The sequence below is a fragment of the Triticum aestivum genome, chromosome 2D (assembly GCF_018294505.1).
Source record: "Triticum aestivum cultivar Chinese Spring chromosome 2D, IWGSC CS RefSeq v2.1, whole genome shotgun sequence".
NCBI classification, from domain to species: Eukaryota; Viridiplantae; Streptophyta; class Magnoliopsida; order Poales; family Poaceae; genus Triticum; species Triticum aestivum.
In genome coordinates this window covers 417,841,287-417,857,431 of record NC_057799.1, presented here as the reverse complement: position 1 = coordinate 417,857,431, position 16,145 = coordinate 417,841,287, and positions in this window count along the sequence as shown.

Here is a 16,145-nt window from a genome sequence, read left to right as displayed (position 1 = left end):
TAGTGTGAGGATGGGTGACCTTCCGGGAAGTTTGACCACTTAGTGCGATTTGACTTGAGATTAAGCATATTGACGTGAGATTAAGCCATAGTGACCCGAGATTAAGAAAAAAAACGAAAAAAAAAAATTTGAATTTTTTTTTTCAAATTTGAAAAAAAATTGTTACTAATGGCGCACTTCTATGTGGTGCGCCATTACTAAGCCAGATACTAATGGCGCACCAGTGGTGCGCCATTAGTAAAAAATACTGGTGCTAGTAGTGGTAGGCGCACTAGTAGGCCTTTTTCTAGTAGTGGTAGTGTTGATTACTCCTTGTAGTTGATGCTAGTTGGTTTATTCGGTGGAAGATTATATTTTTAGATCCTTAATGATAACTAATACTCCTCTGATTTTGATTATGAATATGCTTTGTGAGTAGCTATGTTTGTTCCTGAGGACATGGGAGAAGTCTTGTTATAAGTAATCATGTGAATTTGGTATTTGTTCGATATTTTGATGAGATGTATGTTGTATTTCCTCTAGTGGTGTTATGTGAATGTTGACTACATGACACTTCACCATGATTTGGGCGTAGGGGAAGGCATTGGGAAGTAATAAGTAGATGATGGGTTGCTAGAGTGGTAGAATCTTAAACCCTAGTTTATGCGTTGCTTCGTAAGGGGCTGATTTGGATCTATATGTTTCATGCTATGGTTAGATTTATCTTAATTTTTATTTCGTAGTTGCGGATGCTTGCGAGAGAGGTTAATTATAAGTGGGAGGCTTGTCCAAGGAAGGACGGCACCCAAGCACCAGTCCACCCACATATCAAATTATCAAAGTAACGAACGCGAATCATATGGGCATGATGAAAACTAACTTGATAGTAATTCCCATGTGTCCTCGGGGGCGCTTTGCTTTATATAAGAGTTCGTCCATGCTTGTCCTTTGCTACAAAAAGGATTGGGCCACCTTTCTGCACCTTAGTTACTTTTGTTACTTGTTACCCGTTACGAATTATCTTATCACACAACTATCTGTTACCGATAATTCCAGTGCTTGCAGAGAATACCTTGTTGAAAACCGCTTGTCATTTCCTTCTGCTCCTTGTTGGGTTTGACACTCTTACTTATCGAAAGGACTATGATAGATCACCTATACTTGTGGTCATCAACCGCCGTATGCTATTTTTCTCAAGAGAAGCCACTAGTGAAATATACGGCCCCCAGGTCTATTCTTTATCATATTTGCTTTGAGATTTATTTTTATTTGCTTTTGTTTTCAGATCTATTATTCTAAAAACCCAAAAATACCTTGCTGCACTTTTTCTTTATTTATTCAATTTTGCTTTATCGCGAGATCTATTTATCCAAAATTATACAAACAAATCTATCTTTTACCCGAGAGGGATTGACAACTCCTCTTACGCGTTGGGTTGCAAGTATTTGTTCTTTGCGTGCAGGTACCGTTTACATAGTGTTGCTTGGTTCTCCTACTGGTTCAATAACCTTGGTTTCATAACTGAGGGAAATGCCTACCGAAGTTGTACTGCATCATCCCTTCCTCTTCGGGGAAACACTGACGCGGATACGAGCCATCAGTCTTGCTTGTAGTAATTTTGTACCCATACAAGTACGAAGACGCCATGAAACATGGAGGAAGGGTCTTCACGGTAACAGACCACGAAGATTGCTTCATATGGGTTGCGTCATATGTATGCAAGACAACAAATGAAATTTAGTCTTCATGTAGATATATTCTTGTTCACATTTTCATGCGGCATAACATGTTTTGCACGAGCGTCCCACCCCCTATCAGAAATGCTCCGCTGGATCTTGGCGTTGGACACATTTTCATCCGGCATCACATGTTTTGCAGGAGCGGCCCACCCCGCAATGACATGCCCGCTCAGGAGATCGCCGGCTGGGCGAGGGTGCATGAGGAGACCAATGCCTCACTGGATAAGGCGACCACTCTCATCTTCAAACTGATGGATGACAAGGAGAAGCTCTACGTCGAGCGACACCTGCTGAAGGAGAAGATCGCCGGCCGGGAAAAGCTACATGAGAAGAGAAAGGCCTCACTAGAGGAGGTGGCCGCCGTCATCGTCAAACTTATGATGAGAATGAGAAGATCGACATCGAGCGGGACCTGCCGATGGATGAATCCGTGTCTGCTCTCAAGCGACATCTTGACGACATGAATGAGGCCATGGACGCAATGAAAAAGTTAGTGGAGAAGAGGCGAGAGGAGATGAGTTTCGTGGAGGCGATGAAGAAGGAGATGGAGGAACTACGCGCCTAGATCCCTAGGGCAAACTAAGTACAGAGCAAAGACCCCTATTGTTGTCTACGTTTACTGAATTTGTCCTAGTGTTAAAAGTTAGTTGAATTTGTATTAGTGTTCAAATATAACTGAATCCTTCCAGTTAAATGAGTTTGTTCGGGTGTTCAAAGTCATCTAAATCTTTCCAATTAACTGAATTTGTGCTGTTGTCCAAAGTTAACTGAATTTCCAGTTAACTGAGTTTGTCCGGGTGTTCAAAGTTATCTGAATCTTTCTAGTTAACTGAATTTGTGATGTTGTCCAAAGTTAAATGATTTTTTCAGCTTTGTGAGTTTGTCCGACTATTCAAAGTTATCTGAATCTTTCCAGTTAACTGAATTTGTGTTGTTGTCCAAAGTTAACTGAATCATTCGAGCTAACCAAATTTGTCCTGTTGTCCAAAGTTAATTGAATTTTCCAATTAACTGAGTTTGTTCGTGTGTTCAAAGTTATCTAAATCTTTCCAGTTAACTAAATTTTTGATGTTGTCCAAAGTTAACTGAATCATTCAAGCTAACTGAATTTGTCCTACTATCTAAAGTTAATTGATTTTTTCGGTTAACTGAGTTTGTCCGGGTGTTCAAAGTTATCTAAATCTTTTCAGTTAACTGACTTTTTGCTATTGTCCAAAGTTAACTGATTCATTTGAGCTAACAAAATTTGTCCCGCTATTGAAAGTTCTTCAATTAACTGAATTTGTCGTGGTGTTCAAATTTAACTGAAACATTCCAGTTAATAGTTCAAAGTTAACTAAATCATTCCAGTTAACAGAATTTGTCCCGGTGTTCAATTTAACTTCTACTTTTTATAGAAGCTCTGACTGGCACGAACCAGACAATGCTAAACTAGTGACGCCAATTAACAGTCGCTGCTCTGAACGAACGCCCAAATGAACAGTCATACCAACCCACCGAAGTCCCTCTGCTTCTCCAGGCGCATGACAGTGGTGATGCAGCGCGCCACCTCTCACAGAGCCCGCTCTCGGTCGATGGGAGCAAGCTCGTCGAAGACGACGTCCAATGGCACAAATGGATTCCGGTGATGAAGCATGGAGAGGATTCGAGCGGCAATGGCGACGGCACCCCGAACCCCCTCCTTGTCCAACACCTCCACCACCACTGCACGTAGATGGTTCAGCTCATCGGAGACATGGGTGAAGAAGCAGACTAGGTCCGGAAGCCGCAGATCGTAGAAGTCGATGGGGTGGTTGAACGTGTTTAGCCCGCCGACTGACATTGTCGCACTGGCAAGATGGTATGCATCGCGCAACCTCAACACCTGCCTGGTAACATGATCCAACAAGCGGTTGAGGCGATCCTAGACCTCCTCGCGATCGACCCACTCATGCTCTAGCATAGCTGCCACTTTCTGTAACAATGCCGACAACGCTTGAAGCATCTTACTGGTGGAGTCCTACCGCTTATAAATCTCCGTGAACTATCGGTCATAATGGAGGAGAAAGTCACTCTTCTCCCTGTGCTCATGGAACTCCATGTCCTTGACCCGGAGCTGCGCATCCTTGGCCTGGAGCTCCTCTGTCAGGCGACTCACCTTAGACATAGAGATCTCGTGCACCCCCATGGAAACCGGTAGAAGGAATGGGTAAGGCATGTAGGAGGGGGCGAAAAAGCTAAGCTATCTACGACAATGCGGAGGAAGCCAGAGAATGAAGATGGAGGTCTGATGCCCGATCCAAGAGATCCAAGAGGTCCTGAAGTGGAAACCCCAGTCCATGCCATTTCACGTCAATGGGTTTTAATGCCAGAGTCATCGTGACCCCTGCTACGCCCAAAGACAAAAGCAATGTAGTGGTGGATATAGTTATTTTACCTAACAGTCGGTAGCAACTAATGAGAAGGCGGTATGAGTTCTGAATACGCCTTACAATCAAGCGTCTCTCTTGCGGTTCTATACACGCCTAAGCAAAATGCGCTGTCGGATGTGGGGTTCCGGCAAACCCTTAAGGTTCGAACACTGGGGTGCGCGTGAAGTCTTTCCCTCCTTCCGATCTACGCCCTAGCTCGCTAAGATCTCGTGGACGAACTCGTCGAACTCGCAACACAGAAAGGCACGAGGTTTATACTGGTTCGGGGCACCGTTGTGGTGTAATACACTACTCCAGTGTGGTGGTGGTGGATTGCCTCTAGGGCTGATGATGAACAGTACAAGGGAAGAACAGCCTCCTGAGGTTGAGATGTTCTTGTGGCTAGGGTAGGCTCTCGATCGGGTTGGATCAAGCTAAGATGAGATGCCTCTACTTTGGTGGCTAGCTCTACTTATATAGGCCCTGGTCCTCTTCCCAAATATCGAGCGGGAAGGGAGCCAACAACGGCGGGCAAATTTTAAGTGGGACAGCTAGTACAAGCTATCCTGACAAAAGTGGTCTTCGCCTGCGAAAAGCTCTGGTGGTGACGCCGTCTTGGGCTCCACGATGACCTCCGTCTTGTCGTCCTCCTGGTCTTGGTCTTGTTGCACCAATATAGCAACCTTTGCCTGATGCCTCGGTACTCTTCGCCTGCGCTGGCCTCCTTAGCACCAAAGAGGAAATAAGGACGCTGCGTGCGCTGGCGCCCGCCTGGCGTCTTTCATCATGGCTCACGTCACGAGGGCCTCGTGAGGTTTTGCCCCGCCTTGATATCTCTGCTCCTCGTGAGCCTGCCTGGCTAGGCTACTCCAGAGGAGGTCTTGCGTCATCCGCCTCGCGAGGCTTGGACCCTTGCGAGGGTCTTGGATGCCTTTTTGATGAAGATGGGTCGTACGGCCTGCTTGCTTAGCTACGCCGTGGGCCGCAGGCAGGCAAGTCTGGGGACCCCCATTCCCAGAACGCCGACAGTAGCCCCCGGGCCCAAGGTGCGCTCGGGCTTGGCTTCGCGGCGAAGCCAAGGGTCAAGGTCGGAGCACCGCGGGCCCCAAAAGCCTGCGGCCTCGGTTGACGCGTGGCGGGTGATTGGACGTGGGCGTCTCCGCTTCCCCATGCTGCCTCGGCAACTGCTTGTCCTGACAAAAGGCTGGCGCGGGCAGTTCTTGCCTTCATTGCTTCTTCAGCGCCTCACTTCAGATCCCCTTTCTCGCTCTTCGCCGCCGCTACCTCCAGTCTTGCTCTGCATCTGCCGCCCATGGCACCGCGCAAGGTCAAGACTTCCTCGGCACCGGCTTGGTACGAGCCCGCTCTTGAAGCGCCCACTGTCACAGAGAAGAGCCTCGCCTCCGTGCGTCTACTGACGGCGGGGGAGAGCAATGAGTAGGGGAAGACGGAACTCTGGCTTGCTTCCGACGAGCCGGAGCCTGAGGGGAGCACCTTCTTCCCTTTCTTCTCGAGCAGCGTCGCCGTTGGGTTGGTCCCCCCTTTCTCCTATTTCTTTTATGAAGTCCTCGACCACTACGGTCTGCAGGCGTTGCATCTCCATCCCAACTCTGTCCTCCTCCTGTCCATCTTCGCCTACTACTATGAGGCGTACCTAGGCCTGATGCCATCTGTGGCGCTCCTGCGCCATTTCTTCTTCCTCCACGTCAGCGAGACGCACATCTCTGGGTGCGCTAATTTCATCGCATGCGGCAATGCCAACTCGATCTCGAGCACCGGGAAGAGGGCCGACAACATTCGATCCAAATGGGTCATGATGGACGCCAAGCACGCTGACCCGCGTCTGGCGTTGCCAACGGCGGCGCCCCCTTCCAACGGGGGGTGGCCCAAGGTGGAGCTTGTCGATGAGCGGGCATCGTCAGTGTTGGGGCAGATGATGACCGACTTGAAGCCGGGCAACGCGAGGGCGGCCAAAAGGTAACGGGGGCGATGCTCCTGAGGGAGTTCTTGATGCTGCGGGTTGCCCCACCCCAGGCGCGCGCGCCCCCTCTGGGAGCTTGAAGAAGAGGAAAACAAGACCCGCCTGAGGCCGGGGGACCTGCCTGGCGATGAATTGGACTCCGTCCTGCGCCTCATAGTCGGGGACAACCAGGAGTGCCCGCCTAGCGCCTTCGTTCCCCTGTTCCAACGCAGGGACCAGGAGGAATTCGTCGCCTCCAGGCCGACTTTTGATGCGCGCGGGCTGGTGCCGCCGGCGCTTCCGGGAGCTCCTACGGCACCGAAACCGGTGGAGGTGTCTTCTGGCGAGTCCTGCGGAGAGGGGGAAGAGGAGGTGGACTCGGAGAAGACTCTGGAAGAGGTAGGGGAGACTTCCCCTCTGAGCAAGGCCGAGATTCTCCGCACCCTTCCTGATGATGCCGAGGTCGACGCCTACCAAGGGGAGAGGGATCAACCCCTCGTCCCGACGAGGGGTAGGTTGTCGCTGGTGGCCCGTGGTGCCGCCTCCACCCCGACACCTCCTGGGGCTGGATCCGGTTCTGCCACCGCACCGCCTGGCACCGCCGGAGCCCGAACGCATGCTCCTCGGGTCCCGAAGCTGTCAGGCTTCAAGCTCCCCAAGCGGAAGTATGTTGCGGTGGATCAGTATGTGTCTTAAGCTTCGCCTTGTCCTTGTTTGTACTCGTCATTTCCTGACGCCCGCCCTTGGTCGATCAGGCCGACATCTTCGGCGAAGAAGAAGAAGGAAGACGCGGCGGTCGTGCCTCCCCCGCAGAGAAAGGAGGTAGTAGCGCCCGAGTCTCCCCAGCCCGGTCGTCCTCGCAAGGCCAAGAGGAGCATCGCCGCGTGGAGTCAGCCCCCAGGGTCCCGCTGGCTCCGAAGGTGCCGGCGCCTGGTGCGGCTGATGAGGTCCCAGCTGCTTCGGAGCCCGCGATCCCCCAGGCCCTGGTGATGATGTCGCCTCCTCCCGCTGCTGCACCTCCACTCTCAGGTTCTTCTGCTGCTATTGCTCTGGACTGTGCTCTTTCGGAGATGACCCAGCTGCAGGCGGATCTCCTGAGCACGGACCCACGTCTTGTGGTCGGGCGCCTGGAGCTGGCCTCAGGCTGGCTCCACTCCGACTTGGCTGTTCGTGCGGCGCTGGGCCAGGCCGCCGTGGCTTCTGAGAAGGAGAAGCAGAGCGCCGCCAACGCCGCAGCCAATCGCGAGACGGCGCAGAAAGACGCCAAGGCCGCCCGCGACCGCTGCCGTGCACTTGAGGACGAGTTGCAGAGCCTGCGTGACCAGCACGCCGAAGAAGCACGCTGCCGCCAAGCGAAGGAGGAGGAGGTGAAGGCCCGGGAGGACGCCGTGAAGAACCGTGATGCCGAGCTAGCGGAGTTGGAGAAGACGCAGGCCGCCGAGCGGAGCCGGTTGGAAGGGCTGGAGCGGAAGGCGGAGGCGAGGGAGGCCGATCTCGACGCCAAGGCGCGTGTCCTGGCCGAAGATCGCGCGGCCTTCGCCGACCTCGAGGAGAGGTCTCGCAAGGCGCTGAAGACGCTCTACGAGCACGGCCTGGAGAAGTCGCTGGCCACTGATGAGTACGGCCCCGCCCTACTGCTTCCTCTCTTGGTGAAGGCGCTTGAGGAGGTCGTTGATGGCCTCGGTCCCATGGCGGAGGCAGAAGCTCGTGTCCTGTCTTCGGCTGCACTGACTCGCGTCTTCAGTCATCTGCACCTTCGCGATCCCAGCGCGTGCCTTGACGAGCTGCCGGAGCGTGCTGATGAAGATCAATGTGAGGCCGCTGCCACAGCCATGCGAGGTCAGGTGGAGGCCTTGCTGAAGAAGTTCCGCGGCTTTGTCTCCGCTCCTCTGTCCGGCGACGCCGCCGATCTTGCGGCGGGTGGTGAAGGCGAGAACATCGTTGCCCACGGGGAAGTGCCTTCTGCAGGCGATGGCGACGTCCAGGGGTGACCTGCAGCTGTTTCTCCCATTTCGTTCCTGCAACATGTATCAGGCCTCGTGGAGGAGTTTAGACTTTTCGTTTGATGTCATGAGGACAATGTGTTTGTAATATTTGCTTCAAGATTTTGTGATTTCCTTCCTATTTGCTTTGCGTTCTGCGTCGGCAGAGCCCGGCCCCATGCATACCTCAACCGCCATTGGGCCGACCGGAGACCAGGACGGACCAAGGAGTGAGGGGCTACATGACCAGTTAGGCTCCTGAGTCGTGATGCTCAGGAGTCCCCCTTGACACGCAAACAGCATATAGGGAGAGTTCGTGAGGATAGATAAATATTCTACGTCGGTAGAGCCCGGCCCCGCACATACCTCAACCGCCATTGGGCCGACCGGAGACCAGGACGGACCAAGGAGTGATGGGCTACGTGACCAGTTAGGCTCCTGAGTCGCGATGCTCAGGAGACCCCCTTGACGTGCAAACAATTTCCATACCTGCCCTCGCCGAGGCCTCGGGAGGGGGGCGCGACGCCCAGGTCCGGGGGACCTGGTTGGGTGGCGTGCGCTTGGCCGTGACCCGAGCGCAGCCCCCGTGCCTAGCCCCCTCATGCGGCTCTCCCGAGGGGAGGCATTGTGGTGAGGCTGGGTGCTGAGCTCTGGGCTCCCTGAGGTTGTTATGACCGTGGGGCCGCCCTCAGTTGTTTATGACCAGCGCGGAGCATAGTGCTTCCGCTTGTGCACGGGCATAGCTGCTCCTCGGCAGTGTCGACAGCCAGTGCGGAGCATGGTGATTCCACTTGGGCGTGGGATGGGGGCCCCCTCCGGGAGGAGCCCCCGGGGGTGTACGGCCCCGCCCTGACACGTGGCTTGCACGGCAGGGCTGCGAGGTGTATCTGGGCACTCGTGAGCCAGCGCGGGACTCACGAGGCCCTACCTCAAGGCGGTTTGCGCCTGGTCTTAAGTCTTGGTGACTGTATGTTCCTGCAAGGCGGTTAGATGCAAGCACTCTACGTCCTCAGGTCCCGGCCCTCGAGCGAGCTCAGCCGCCGCTGGTATGCCAGGTCGCGATGCCGTGGTCAAGGCCAGGGGTGAGGGCTGGAGAGCCAGTAAGAGCTCCTGAGGCGCGATGCTCAGGAGCCCCCTTTTAATGTGCAAGCGAATTGCATAGGATGAATAGACCCGTGGCGGGCGGCGATCGAGCAGGCGATAGCCGTGAGCTGGCCAATCGCGGAGAGCAATTCAGCTTGGATAAATGCAGGAAGATACATGCCACCGGGTCCGGCCCGAGCGGCTTGGGGATGATGCAGCCCGAGGGGCGCCCCCAGCAAGGTAAGCTAAAGACATAAGCAAAAGGGATACTTGCCACAGGGACAGACCCATGTGGCCTGGGAATAATGCAGCCCGAGGGGCGCTCCCAGCCAAACGAGCTTGGAAGATGTCACCTAGTTCTGTAGACGAAGTAGAGTTGGTGCAGCTGAAGGCGTGTGTCGAAGAAATGACTCCTCATGAGCCACCGGGACCCTGAGCCTCGGGAGGCTCTGGGGGCTCGGGACGTTCCCTGAAGACCGTCTCCATCTCCTCCAGGACGGCGTGGTACCTGGCCTCCTGAGCCGCTAGGACACGCCGCAGGTCACGTTGGTAGGCTGACGCCACGCTCGGCAAGCCGAAAGGCATGCGAACGTAGCTGTGTGGTGGGCCCTCGCAGCAGCCCACACGCGATGGCCAGAAGCGCTCCTGAGATGCGGCCCTGTTGAGCCCTGGGACGTCGATGCAGACACGCAGCCCAGCATCCTCGCCAGGATGGGGAGCTGCGCCTCGTGAACGAAGGTTGCTATGCATGGCTCTTGCGTCTTGCAGTTCCTGGGTGGTCTTGGTGACGAACTCCTGAGTGGTGGGCACTCCCTGCCCTGTGCTCTCCTGAGGAACATGTGCCGTGAAGCACACTTCCAAGTGGTGCCCAAGCGCCTCCCTCGGTAGGTTAGCAAGGTCAGAGGCCCTCCAGAAGAGAGCCCCCAAGCCCTGCCCGAGGAGGGTGCCAGGCGCGCTTTCCTATGCGACAGAGGGAGGTGCCCTTGGGACGGGCGCCGATCCTGATGAGGCCCCTGCCGCGACACCATCCTCCTGAGGTCCTGTCGGAGTAAATGACCACGGGTAGCCTAACCGACTCCCCCTGGATCTTCAAAAATTATCGGGCCGATCGAGCCTTCAAACACCCAAAGCACAGGGCCGCCTTCCCCTGGCCGGCTATCTCACAGGCCGACTACTGGAAGGCGGCCCGGCCCTAAAACCCTCCCGAAGAGAGCCACAAGAAGGCCGACTCCAAGAAGCCGGCCACAAGAGGACCGACTCCCAGAAGCCGGCCACAAGAAGACCGACTCCACGATGTCGGCCACAAGAGGGCCGGCTCCCGGCAAGCGGCCAAGATTGCAACCTCAAGGACTGCACCCACATAACGGTGACGAGACGGGGCGTGGCTACAATAAAGCCTGCCACCCCCGAATCCTGGAGCACGCATGGCCACAGTGCATCGTACGGTTCGGCCATCCCCCGTCCGGCACGGCATTGTTGCCATGTTGACCATGACGCCCCTTCAGCCAGAGAGACGCTCGAAGGTGGCCAAGCCTCCCCCAGTCGGCCTGAGGTGTAGCCAGCTCCCAATAGCCGGCTACCTCACTCCCTCGAAGTATGTGCATCATTAAGGAGACAAGACGAGGTAAGGCTATAGTGAGAGCCCGCCAGACAGCGGCACTGTAGCCATACTTACCTCGGCAAAGCCCTCGTCATCAGGGGCGAGGCTATAGTAACCAGCCGCCGGCAAGACCCCCAGGCGGTGGGGCCGGCAGCCGGCGGGACCCACCAGTCGGCGGGCCCCAGCGGCCGGCGGAGAAGCCAGCGAATACAGACACTGACAGCTAGGACCCGCGTCCAGCCGGATTATCATTGTACCCCTGGGGGGTAGGCCTATATAAACCCCCCGGGGCACCCATGCAAAGGGTTGATCTCTTAGAGTTTTAGACACCACATAAAGCGAAGAGGAGAGCTAGCCTTGCCCTTCTTCTTCCTCTAGCCAAACAGCTCAAGGAGCCACTTGTAGCCACTTGTGTCGATCTAGTGATCATGCGGAGACCCCGCAGAGCAGGACTAGGGGTGTTATCTCCACGGAGAGCCCCGAACCTGGGTAAGATTCACCGGCGTGCATGTCTTCGCCTTATCCCGTTTCCAGGCACCGGCGATGTCTTACTGGCTCCCACAATGATAAGCCACCCGTTGGCATATGTCGCACCTACCACCCGACATTTGGCGCCCACCATGGGGCCAGGTGCACCGTCGTCCGAAGACCTGTTCTGAACGTGAACCCGTTTCCTTCCCAGCGAGCGTAGCCAGCCTAGCACACCCGATGGCGCTTGCCCCGACGCGCTGCAAGGCGTCGACGACGCCTGCGCGGTGAGCTGCCTCACCGATCTTCTTGGCGAGGCTCGCATCTCCGACGAGCATGCGTCCGGCGCGGGCACAGACTGCCCTGAGAGCCTCCTCGACAGCCTCCTCGACCAGCTTCACGTCTCCAGCGAGCCTGCTGTGGATTTGGAGCCGGTCGGCTCCATCGACCCGATGCTTGTCGACTCCGACACGACATCGCTTGATGCCTTCCCCACCAACGTGGTAATCATCAACGACCCTCTTCCTCGAACCGACAGTGGCGGCAACACTGTCACTGAGGTGCTGGTCATCAGCCACGGCGCCGCCTCAGGCGAGAACGCCCACGACGCCCTACAAGCGGCGCTACATGACCTGACCGCCCCCATCCCGGTCGACGCCAATGCCGAGACACTGGAGGCACGCCGCCTCGCCCTCATCGCGGAGTGCAAGAAGATAGCATCCATGAGACGCCTCACTGAGGCTCACCAGCGCGAAGTCGACCGCGCCGCCTTTGGTACGCCGCCTCCTGGCGGGCCGAGCCGAGCCGGCATCGTCAAGAAGCGCGGCGCGGCCATCGCCAGCATGCTGGGAGCAGACCGCCCAGTCTACGCCACGCCACTCGAGAACCTGTGTGCCGCTCAGGCGGCCGTAGACGAGCTGAACAGGCTGGAGGCCGACGAGCTCCCCTACATGACTAGACGCATCCAGCAGCTGATCGACGCGGCCGCAGAGTGGCATGAAGCCAGCGCCCGCGCTGAAAGTCCTCCCCCACGCCGAGAGCACGGCGCGACATCTCGGACACCGACTGCAGACGGCACCCGCGCGAGAAAAGACAAGGAGTCGGCTGCTAGCCGCAGTCGGACTCGGCTCACCATCGAGCGCGACGCAGAAGGCCGCCCCCGAGCTGTGGAATGACAAGGCAATCCACCTCCTCCCCCGCCTCGTGGGGAGAGATATCCCACCCCGCCGCCTGTTACGCATCCGACTCTCGACGGCCGACTAGGCCACCGCGAAGGAGTCGGCGAGAATGACGCCCGCCACCGGATCGACCGCCTAGCGCAATCCCTGGCGCTAGAAGAAGAAGATGATGTCGGCCCACCTTGCTTTGGCCCCCGCATCCGCGACGAGCCCTTCCCCAAAGGGTTCTCACTCCCAAGAGACACGCCAAAATACAATGGCTCCGTGAAGCCGAAAGACTAGTTGATCGATTACTCCACCGCAATCCGCATAGCAAACGGCAACAGGCGTGTTGCCGTGAAGTACATCCCGCTCATGCTTCAAGGCACGGCACGCACCTGGTTGAACAGCCTCAAGCCCTACAGCGTCAACAGCTGGCTAGACTTCACGGAAGTCTTCATCCGCAATTTCACCAGCACATACAAGCGGCCTCCCAAGCCCCGCCAGCTCTCCTTGTGCGTCCAAGGGCCCAGCGAATCAACTCGCGACTACCTCACGCATTGGGCCGAGCTCCGCAACTCCTGCGAAGGGGTGCACGAGGTTCAAGCCATAGAGTACTTCACCGCCGGTGCCGAGAGGGCACCCTCCTCAAGCACCGGCTCCTCTGCGACGAGTCGACTACCCTCGACGAGCTGCTGATCATAGCAGACAAGTACGCCACGGCCGACTCTTCAATGAAGACTGAGCTTTGAGTGGATACCTCTGGGAAGGTTCTCGCTCCGGCTCCCAAGACGCTGGCTGGTGACTCCAATCGATGCCCGTACCCAAACGACAACAAGCGCAGGCCCCTATGCCGCCTTCCACCAGTCGGCAAGTAGCCACAGTCAAAGACGAACAATCTGAAGGGCGGCCCATGCCCAAGAAGCAGAAGGGCGGCAGGCCGGCTTGGCAGCTGGCTTTCTCCTACGAGCAAACCCTTGATGCCCCCTGCAAGTTCCACAGCGGCGGGAAGCCATCCAACCACATGACTCAGAAGTGTCATTGGCTCACGCGGATCTCCAAAGGCGAAGGGCTGGTGCCGCCTCCACCTGCTGGCCAGCCACCTCCAGCCCCTCAGCAGCCGGCTGCTCGACAAGCAGTCGGAGCCATTCAAGACGAGTTCTCGGACGAGCATGCCGCCTACGTCGTCTTTACAAGCCAAACTGAAGACAGGCGCAATCGGCGCCGACAACACCAAGAAGTCAACGCGGTCGCCTCTAACAACCCAGAGTTTATGCGTTGGTCTAAGAAGCCTGTCAGCTGGAGCTGGGCCGATCACCCAGAGGTGATGCCGTCTCCCGGCTCTTATGCATTGGTGTTGGACGCCACCCTTGCGACAGAAAGGCAAGCTGCCCGTTTCTCCCGTGTACTGATTGACGGTGGGAGCAGCATCAACATACTGTACCGTGACACCATGGAGAAGCTGAACATCAAGACGAAGCAACTCATGCCAAGCCGGACTATGTTCCATGGCATCGTACCCGGCCTGTCCTGCTCACCAATCGGCAAGATCAAGATAGATGTTCTCTTCGGAGACAAGGATCACTTCCGCCGAGAAGCAGTCTGGTTTGAAGTGGTGGATCTAGAGAGCCCTAACCACGCGTTGCTTGGCCGACCTGCCCTGGCCAAGTTCATGGCCGTGCCCCACTACGCCTACCTCAAAGGGGATCATCACCATAGCCAGAGACTACAAGAAATCCTCTGAGTGTGCTGCAGCCAGCAGCCGGCTGGCCGAGTCCCTCGTGATTGCCGAAGAAAAAAAGATGCTGGACCGAGTGGTGGCCATGGCCGGCAAGCAGCCAGCCCTGTCCCCTGACCCCAAGGAATATGATGCTCAAGGCTCCTTCCAGCCGTCCAAGGAAACAAAGAAGATACCTCTGGACCCAGAGAACCCGGAGAGGTTTGCCGTCATTGAAGCAAACCTGGACAGCAAATAGGAAGGCGAGCTCGTCGATTTCCTCCGTGAGAATCGGGACATCTTTGCATGGTCCCCAAAGGACATGTCGGGTGTTCCAAAGGATTTCGTCGAGCACAAGCCACACGTCCGAGCAGACGCAAAACCAGTCAAACAACCTCTCCGCCGACTGTCAGAAGAAAAGAGAAGGATTGTAGGAGAAGAGATAGCCCGGCTTCTGGCAGCCGGCTTCATTATGGAGGTGTTTTTTCCAGAATGGCTTGCCAACCCGGTCCTTGTATTGAAGAAAAACAATAAATGGTGCATGTGTATAGATTATACCAGCCTCAACAAAGCCTGCCCCAAAGATCCGTTTGCCTTACCTCGAATCGATCAAGTGATAGACTCCACAGCCGGCTGCGAGCTGTTGAGTTTCTTGGATGCTTACTCAGGCTACCATGAGATCAAGTTGGATCCAGCCGACCCCCTGAAGATCGCCTTCATCACACCATTCGGAGCTTTCTGCTACCTGACTATGACATTCGGCTTGAGAAATGCTGGTGCCACTTTTCAGCGTTGCATGCAGAAATGCCTCCTCAAGCAACTCGGCAGAAATGCCCACGTCTATGTAGATGATATTGTGGTGAAGACGGAGAAGCGCGGCACCCTGCTGGAAGACCTCAGAGAAACATTTGACAACTTGTGTCGGTTTCAGATCAAGCTCAACCCTGAGAAATGCGTGTTCGGAGTACCAGCCGGCCAGCTTCTAGGCTTCTTGGTCTCCGAACGCGGCATCGAGTGCAACCCAGTGAAGATCAAGGCCATAGAGAGAGTGGAGATTCCTACCAAGCTGCGAGACATCCAAAAGTTTACCGGGTGCCTAGCCTCCCTAAACCGCTTCATCAGCCGGCTAGGAGAGAAGGCTCTCCCCCTGTACCGACTCATGAAAAAGTCCACCCACTTCGAGTGGAATGACCAAGCAGACCAAGCTTTTCATGAGTTGAAGAAGATGCTGACCACGCCACCCGTCTTGGCGGCACCAACTGAGAAAGAGCCCATGCTCCTTTACATTGTCGCGACTAGCCGAGTGGTCAGCACAGTTATTGTGGTCCAATGCCCGGAAGAAGGCCGGGCTCAGTTAGTCCAGAGGCCGGTGTATTATTTGAGCGAAGTACTGTCCACCTCGAAGCAAAACTACCCGCACTACCAGAAGATGTACTATGGAGTATACTTCGCCGCCAAGAAGCTGAAGCCCTACTTTCAAGAGCATCCCATCACGGTCATATGTACTGCCCCGCTTGCCGAGATCATAGGCAGCCGGGATGCATCCGGCCGGGTGGCCAAGTGGGCCATTGCGCTGGCTCCTTACACGATCTTCTACCAGCCTCGCACCGCCATCAAGTCCCAAGCATTGGCCAACTTCCTTGTCGACTGGGCCGAGACCCAGTACCTACCGCCGGCTCCCGACTCCACTCATTGGCGGATGCACTTCGATGGATCCAAGATGCGCACTGGCTTGGGAGCCGGCATCGTCCTCACCTCTCCCAAGGGCGACAAACTCAGATACACATTGCAAATTCATTTTGCCGCCTCCAACAACGTGGCCGAGTACGAGGCGCTCATACATGGGCTCCGGCTAGCCAAAGAGCTCGGCATCCACCGGATCCTGTGCTATGGCGACTCGGATTTGGTAGTCCAACAATCATCTGGCGACTGGGACGCCAAGGACGCAAACATAGCGAGCTACCGATTCCTCGTTCAGCAAATCAGCGGATACTTTGAAGGATGCGAGTTCCTCCATGTGCCACGGGCTGACAACGAGCAAGCAGATGCCCTGGCACGAATCGGCTCCAC